Consider the following 8,342-nt stretch of genomic DNA (forward strand, 5'->3'; position numbering starts at 1 on the left):
CACACACACCTGACACACACCTCCACAGCAGCCTGCTCGTGTTGTTGTTACACTGAGACTCTGGGACTGTGCACACAGGAATAGGTCCACACACACACACACACCTGCACAGGTGACAAGAATAGATACAGACACACACACGCCTGCACAGGTGACAAGAAAAGACACACACACACACACACGCCTGCACAGGTGACAAGAATAGGTACACACACACCTGCACAGGTGACAAGAATAGATACACACACACACACACACACACCTGCACAGGTGATAAGAATATGTACACACACACACACACACACACACCTGACACACCTGCACAAACACACATCCTTCAGAAGCTGCTCCATTTCAGAGTTGCACTAACAAGTGTCTGAGAAAGAGTTTTCACAGTTTGAATGGCCTACTGAAGGGTTTAGCGTGTGTGTGTGTGTGTGTGTGTGTGTGTGTGTGTGTGTGTGTGAGTGAGTGAGTCTGAATGGCCTGCTGAGGGGTTGGAAATAATCATTGTTAGTATCAGGAACCTATAGTCTGTATGTTTCCAACCTGAACTCAAAGAGGCAGACTGCTCCTCCTAGTGGCGAGAGCTGTTATAGTATATTTCTCAGCGGAGGGAGTTGGTGTGTGTGTGTGTGTGTGAGTGTGCGTATGTGTTTGTGTATGTGTGCGCGTGTGTGTGCGTGTGTATATGTGTGAGTGTGTCTGTGTCCCAACACATTCAAGTGCAAGTGCCTTTATCTATGCTGGGTCTATACTGGAATGCCATAGCACTTTGCAGTAAATGCCGCTGTAAATAAACACCTCTGTAAATAAACACCGCTGTAAATAAACACCGCTGCAAATAAACACCACTGTAAATAAACACAGAACAGAAATGTGAAGCTGTCATAATCTGATGCCGTGAGATCCCACTACATCTTCTTCCTGCTGTTAGAAAACCAGACCCAGTCCTGTGACTGGTCACTGGGAGTTGCCATGGTTATTATACAAGTAATATAAAAGGGATGCAATTACTTAAGGAAGCATCCAACCTCTGCACCTCGGTAGGGAGTCTCACTTTAAAGATCATCCCCTTCATCCCAATGAGCAAACGGAACTCACAGTCAGCCTCGTTGCTTACCACTAGATGGCGCTCGCAGCGAGCGCATGAAACTGGTTCTCCCGTGTAGCGCTGCTGTTGGCCACACACACACGCGCGCACCAGTTGGGGAGAGTTGCCTCACCAAAGGAGCGCGCTGTTGGAGAGGAAAACAGTCCATCTCCATCTCTCTGCTATGCGAGGGAAGGAACCCGGGAGCGCAGCGGAGAGCGTTCGTTTGCAGCCCAATTAAAAGCGCATGCCTGACTGACTCAGTTCAGCCACTCCGACATGTCGCACATTTCTGCTTGTCATGGTACAGTGCGCGAGTCACAATGCGATTCTCGCCCAGGCGCAAGCGCCTCGTTTGCGTCGTTTCCAGCTCCACGCATTACAGCAGCCTAATTCGGTAGCGCTCGGGACGCGGATTTTTGCAGAGCTAAAATGTTTTGTTTTGATTTTGACGAGCGTGATCTTCTGGTCGAGCGCAGTGTTTGTGTGACGGTGAGTAATTGCCGCGGGAGCAGAGTGCGACGCCGTGCTTCCGTCCGGCTCGCCGCCTCCTCCGGGAGACACAAAGCAGTCGGTTCCCGCGTGGACCCCCTCTTTGAGATGCGGGACGCGCGGGTTGAGAAATGGGCCTCGTGGTCGACCTCTCTTCGAGGGGAAGCACACAGGCTGCCTTGGCTCGCGCACTGTTTAGTTGCTATGCAGCGACAGCCCTCACGCGAAGAACTTTAGCTTCTCTGTTAACAAATTATGTGTCGTGCTGGAGCAGTGCAATCCATTACGGGCACTGAAGGGCCACTGTCAAACCACCCCCGAAAAGATCCTGTGTGTGTGTGTGTGTGTGTGTGTGTGTGTGTGTGTGAGTGTGTGCTTGTGTGTGGGGGCGTGTTGCTTGTGTGTGTATGCGTGAGAGGTAGTTTAGGGGAGTATTGTTGATTAGTCTGGTGAGATTTGTTGTTGCAAAAGAGGGAGTGAAAGAGAGGGAAGGAGGGAGACAGAGAGACAGACAGTGGAAAGAGAGGGAGGGAGGGAGACAGAGAGACAGACAGTGGAAAGAGGGAGAGACTGGAGAAAAAGAGTGACCAGGGAAAGAGTGACCGGAGAATGGGAGGGAGAGTGAGAGACACTAGTATAACAGATACAGACACAGAACACGTACTTCTTTTGAACTAAACATCAATAATATCCAAGAATGTAAAGACAATGATTTGGAACATTGACAAAATGAGTAAAAAAACTCAAAGCAAATTATTATATTAGTTATCAGTTATCAGGGTCATAAAATCAACATGAATTAGAGGATTATCTCTTTACTGTCAGAGATACGAAGCAGAGGCAGACCCTGACCAAGTACAGACTCAGTGACCACAGTCACGAGAATGTGTGTCCATCTGTGACCACAGTCACAAGAATATGTGAGACAGGTGAGGTCCAGTGAGAGGTGAGGTCCAGTGTGGACAGGTGAGGTCCAGTGTGGACACCTTATTTCCACAGGTTTACTGGACAGATTAAGGGGAACTGGAGGTGTTGCCTGTCTTACTTTACCAGGGACAGACAGCAGCTCCTGCTGCTAAATACATGACTGAGTGCCATGGAGCCAGGGACAGTGCTAAGACACTATCATTGCTCGGACCCTTGTACATACATACACACCACTGCAAACACCAAGCAAGAACATACTGCACACACACATACATGCAAACAGATGCACACACACACACACATATATCTATGTTTGCCATATCTTTGTATTCTGTATGTAAACCTTGTGTTTAAATGTTATGTTTTGGCAATACAAAAACAATGCCATGCCATTAAAGTTCATTTGAATTGAGAGAGAGAGAGAGAGATGGGGGAGAAAGAAAGAGAGAGACTGAAGAAAGAGAGAAAGACTGGAGAGAGAGGGAGGTTTACACTCCTTTATTAAACCATTACCTAACTTGGTCACACAATTACACAACTAAAACACATAACACATTACAACCCCCTCACACACCAGACTACTCCAGCCCAATAATAACCCATCACTCTTCCCCCAGTTAACCTCAGCTGCAGATGCTCTGTCGTACACCGCCAATGCACTGCAAAGCACTGACACTCTCACCTGTGTGTAATAACACTCTCACCTGTGTGTAATAACACTCTCACCTGTGTGTAATAACACTCTCACCTGTGTGTAATAACACCCTCACCTGTGTGTAATAACACTCTCACCTGTGTGTAATAACACTCTCACCTGTGTGTAATAAGCTCTTTCATACACCACCATGCACTCCAAAGCACTGACCCATATTGTCCTGAAATAAAAACAGTCCCATCATCCACATAAGCAGATACAGTGTTGATTCCATTAAGGCCTTGAGAGAGAGAGAGAGTTGAGAAAAACGGAGAGAGAGAGACACACACACACTCATATTTGTAAAAGTGTGACGCTATCAAGATCCCAGGAGAATCCAAACCATAGGAACCATTCACACACACACACACACACACACTTTACTGTTTCCCAGAGGTCCTTGAGGTCATTTCCTGAGCAGGTTCCTCCAATACATCCACCCCCCTATGTGAGTGCCTTTAGGTGTGAATCAAACTCTAAAGGCTTGGATCTCTGTGCTGTTTCAACACTGACACCTTTATTGGTGTTTACTGACACCACCAGTACTACTGTAATACTACTACCACACACACACACACACACACACACATATACAGTATATATACATGCACACAGATATACAGACCAAGGTAATCATAGTCTTGCATTTTTCACTCATTTTATTTTTATTTAGTTTTGACCTTTTGTTTTCAATTTCATTTTAGTTTTAATTAGTTTTAAAAGGGGTTTTTGCTAGTTTAGTTTTTTTTTTTTGTTGCTTAGTTTGAGTTTAGTTTTTATTCGTTTTAGTATTACTAAAGTATCAGAGAAGCTTCATTGCTTGTAAAACAAAATGCTCAAAATAAATAGTAGATACAAGCTATAATAAATAATAAGTAATAAAAACTGTTCAAACAGACTGGAGACAGCGAGACGGTGAGGCAGCGACGAGCTGTGCCTCATCTCAGATTGCACAATCCCTCACAAACTATTGAGCGCATGCATAGAACCTATTTAGTCTTGCTGAGCTGACATAAAACCGCAGTGAAAAAGCACGGAGGTCAGGTAAACAGTACCTCTGGCTCAATGAAGGGAGCGTGCGAGAGCCCACCGGTCTATAGCTAAGCTAAAACATTTCTCAAAACTGGACTTTCAATCAAAACGTGAAGTGATCGATAATGGGAGAACAATGCCGTAGCTAAAAGGTATGCTTCAAACGACGGGACAGAAGATAACTCGATCGTCTTCTCACATTCAAAGCCAAATTGCTTTGAAAATATTTTGAACCTCAAGAATAGATTTGGTTTTGGAAGAACAGCGGAGACTAATATTCCTAAAAAAGTCCTTTCTCAGTTGATTTCCCATTATTTCTCTTATGATTGTTTAATGTCTATGTGAAGCCATTTAACATCACACAAGTGGTTGTGATGACTTTGAACCCAAGACTGCTTTTTATTGGTGAGCTGATTTTGAGAAATTGTACTTAAATTGCAGCTAAAGGTGTGTTTCCTGGTTGCTATGGTTATGTAACGGGTGGGAAATCCCTGTCAGATATCTTAAAGGACTAGGAGTTCAGGTCAGTGATGTGTTAACCTAAAGAAATATGTTTTCACCCAACCCCATCCCTTCCCGTAAACTCGCAGACCAGGTTTCCTTAACTATCTAGACACAGAACTTATTTTCCCAGACAGTAATAATAATAATAACATTCATTTGGAGTGGGTCTTCAATTACAATTACCATTCAGATAATTGAACAGCTATTTTCACAGTAAACCTTCTCTTTAACACAAGGAATCACCTTTCGCATTTACCATTCAGATAATGGAACGTATATTGTCACAGTAAACCTTTTCTTCAACACAATTCAATCAACAAAATAGGACATTTACCATTCAGATAATGGAACATATATTGTCACAATAAACCTTCAACACAGGTAATTTAAGTGCACTGCACCACGGTAGGCATGAAGTCCATATACCGCAATGGAACTGTACATAAAGTTCATGCCGCTCACTTAACAAGTCAGTCAATAGTGGGAGGGGGAGGGAGGGCGTGAAGAGAGCAATGCGCCTGAACCCGCCGTGCGAATCACAGTTTATCGTGGACTCCGACGCCGTCTTCTCGTCAAGACTCGCCAGCCGTCCTCCGGTTCTTCCTGATTACAGCTTTACAGTTCCAGGGTTCCACGCTTGCCTTGAAAAAAAATTCCATGCTACCTCCTGATTTGCAGGTACCATATTAAGTGATGATCTATAGGCCCCTAAAGCTTTCCGCCCCCATCCGCGCCCCCCTCCCCTCACACACACAACCCCCTAGGACACCTGACTACTTTCTTGATTTAAAGATGAGCCAGTCAAGTCTACATTGTAAATGCTTATAGAGTTTATATTTTATTATATATTATTAGCCCCACATTATTCAATATATACATAAATGAATTATCAAAACAAATAGAGAACTCCCCTGCACCTGGCCTGAAACTACAAGACACTGAAATAAAATGTCTATTTTATGCTGATGACCTGGTCCTACTGTCTGCCACCAAAGAGGGGTTACAGCAACACCTGTCAGAATTAGACAAATACTGTCAAACCTGGGCCCTGACAGTAAATCAAACCAAAACAAATGTACTCATTTTTCAAAAAAGGTCCAGGCCACAGAGAGACAACACTATTTTCACAAATGGAAACAACCCTATTAAAGAAACAACAAATTATACATATTTAGAACTAAAAATTTCAAATACAGGTAATTTTAACTTGGCTGTGAATGAATTGAGAGACAAAGCAAAAAGGGCTTTCTATGCCATCAAAAAATCTATACAAATTGAACTACCGGTAACAACATGGCTCTAAATTTTCCAATCTATCATTGAACCAATTGCACTATATGGCAGCGAGGTGTGGTGTACACAAATTCAACATGATTGGACAAAATGGGACAAACACGCAATTGAAATACTACATACACAGTTCTGCAAGAGTATCCTCCAGGTGCAGAGAAAAGCTCCCAACTCTGCATGTAGAGCTGAATTAGGCCAATACCCTCTAATATTAAAGATCCAAAAACGAGCCCTACATTTCTGGAATCATATTAAAACAAGTGACCCACTCTCCTTTTCCTACAAAGCCCTATGCTGCCAGGAGTTGAACCCACAAAGGAGTCCCCTGAACCATCACCCACCCAGGTCATTACACAACGACGACCTCAGCCTCAAAACCCAAGATCTCAGATAATCAGACCCAACCAAATCATTATGAAAGAAAAAGAAAAATATAGAGATCACTGGGCAAAACTAACAAAATCCCAGCACAAATTAGAAACATATGTATCACTAAACAGACAGTACACCGTGGCAAACTACCTCACCACAGTGTCTGATAAAAAAACTGAGGAAAACTTTAACTAAATACAGACTGAGTGAGCAAAACGTGGCAGTAGAAGTCGGCCGACACAGACAGACCTGGCTACCAGAGAGGAGAGGCTGTGCTCCTTCTGTAACCAGGGAACAGTAGAGACGGAGCTACACTTCCTGATTCACTGCAACCATAACCAAAGTCTTAGAGACCATTATTTTGACAAAATAACACAAATATTCCAAGAATTCCACCATCTAAATGATCTGGACAAACTCTCAGTTCTACTGGGAGAGAGGGAGGACTGCTGTAGACTGGCAGCAAAATATGTATCAGCCTGTCATGAACTCCACAATAATATGAACCCCCTGTCCCACATAACTAATATTTAATGTTTAATAATTAACAATGAACCTGTTGTATGTTTCTATACCACATTGTTACCACTTATAACGTATTGTTTGTTTTTTATTTATTTATGTTAATTGTGCTTGTACATTTTATGTAAACATGCTTTGGCAACGTTGTATTGTATGCAGTCATGCCAATAAAGCCTTTTTGAATTTTAATTTGATTATGTCTTATTGATAATATCAATGCATGAAAAAAAAAATCACAAAATAGGTCAAAGTAATATAAGAATGAATGTTACAAAATTGATCAAGACTACACTGGTCATGTCAACTAGTATAGAAGTAATGTCACAGCCTAATGTGAAAATGTATTGGTAGTTAGCTAGCCATGCAAGCTAGCCAACACTAGCTAGTTAGTTAGCTAGCTGAATGTTGGCTAGCAAGGTTTGCACTGCATGTGCTTGCTAACCATCATTAATGAATCCAATTCAAAACAAACTCCCCTAAATGTGGTGAATAACACGGTTTTAGGAAAAGTCAATGAGTGAAAAACATATGGGGATCAAACTTAGTTCTAGAGTTTTAAAAAGCAAGGTAAAAATGACCTCAACAATTCTAGTGTAAACTGCTAGCTAGCAGTTGCAGCTAGCTAGTTAGCAAGATTGCACTGCTTACTAACTAACGTTGATAAACCCAGGTTTACCATACAGTTAAAACACAGCTACTTACATTTGAGGATAAACTTGCATAAGAAGTTTCACTGTAAAATGTCAAGGCTCCCGTGTTGGCTGGGAAATGCATGTATTTGACCCTTCTATTGAGATCACGAGTAACGTTTCTCGATTATTATTCCCGAGGTCCACCAATCAGAAACTATACTTTTAAAGTCCATATCACCAGGTTGCCTGCATCAAATTCCAACATCCAATATATCAGATAGGATGCCAAGAGCATGCTCTACAACATGGGATCATCCATTTTATCTACAGTAAAAAGCGGTTCACATGTAAAGGGTTTTTATAAACTCATCTTAATTCTGTGCTCAATACTTTCATTGTATTACTATTTTACACATCATCCAATAAAAATGTCCAGGGACAACTGTATCAATTTCCATGTAAGTGTTCACTTTTGCTCAGTTTCCATGACTTTTCCAAACCTGGAAAATGAAAAAATAAATTCCATGTTTTCCATGGTTTCCAGGTACCGTGGGAACCCTGAGTTCGTTTGAAAAACTTCTCACAGGCTACCACAATGCGCTGCCATCTTCTCTAAACAACCTTGCTCTAGTGGAAGTCCCGCCCCCCTCACGCTCTCCATACCGGCTGTCTCTTCCCATTGGTCCAAGTCGGTCAGTCATGGGCTAGTCACAGTTATCTAGTTGGCTACGCTAGCTAATTAGCTAGCTAAGGACACTTAATAACTTTAAACACTTTAAATTCG

This window comes from Clupea harengus, chromosome 20 (assembly GCF_900700415.2).
Source record: "Clupea harengus chromosome 20, Ch_v2.0.2, whole genome shotgun sequence".
Taxonomy (NCBI): Eukaryota; Metazoa; Chordata; class Actinopteri; order Clupeiformes; family Clupeidae; genus Clupea; species Clupea harengus.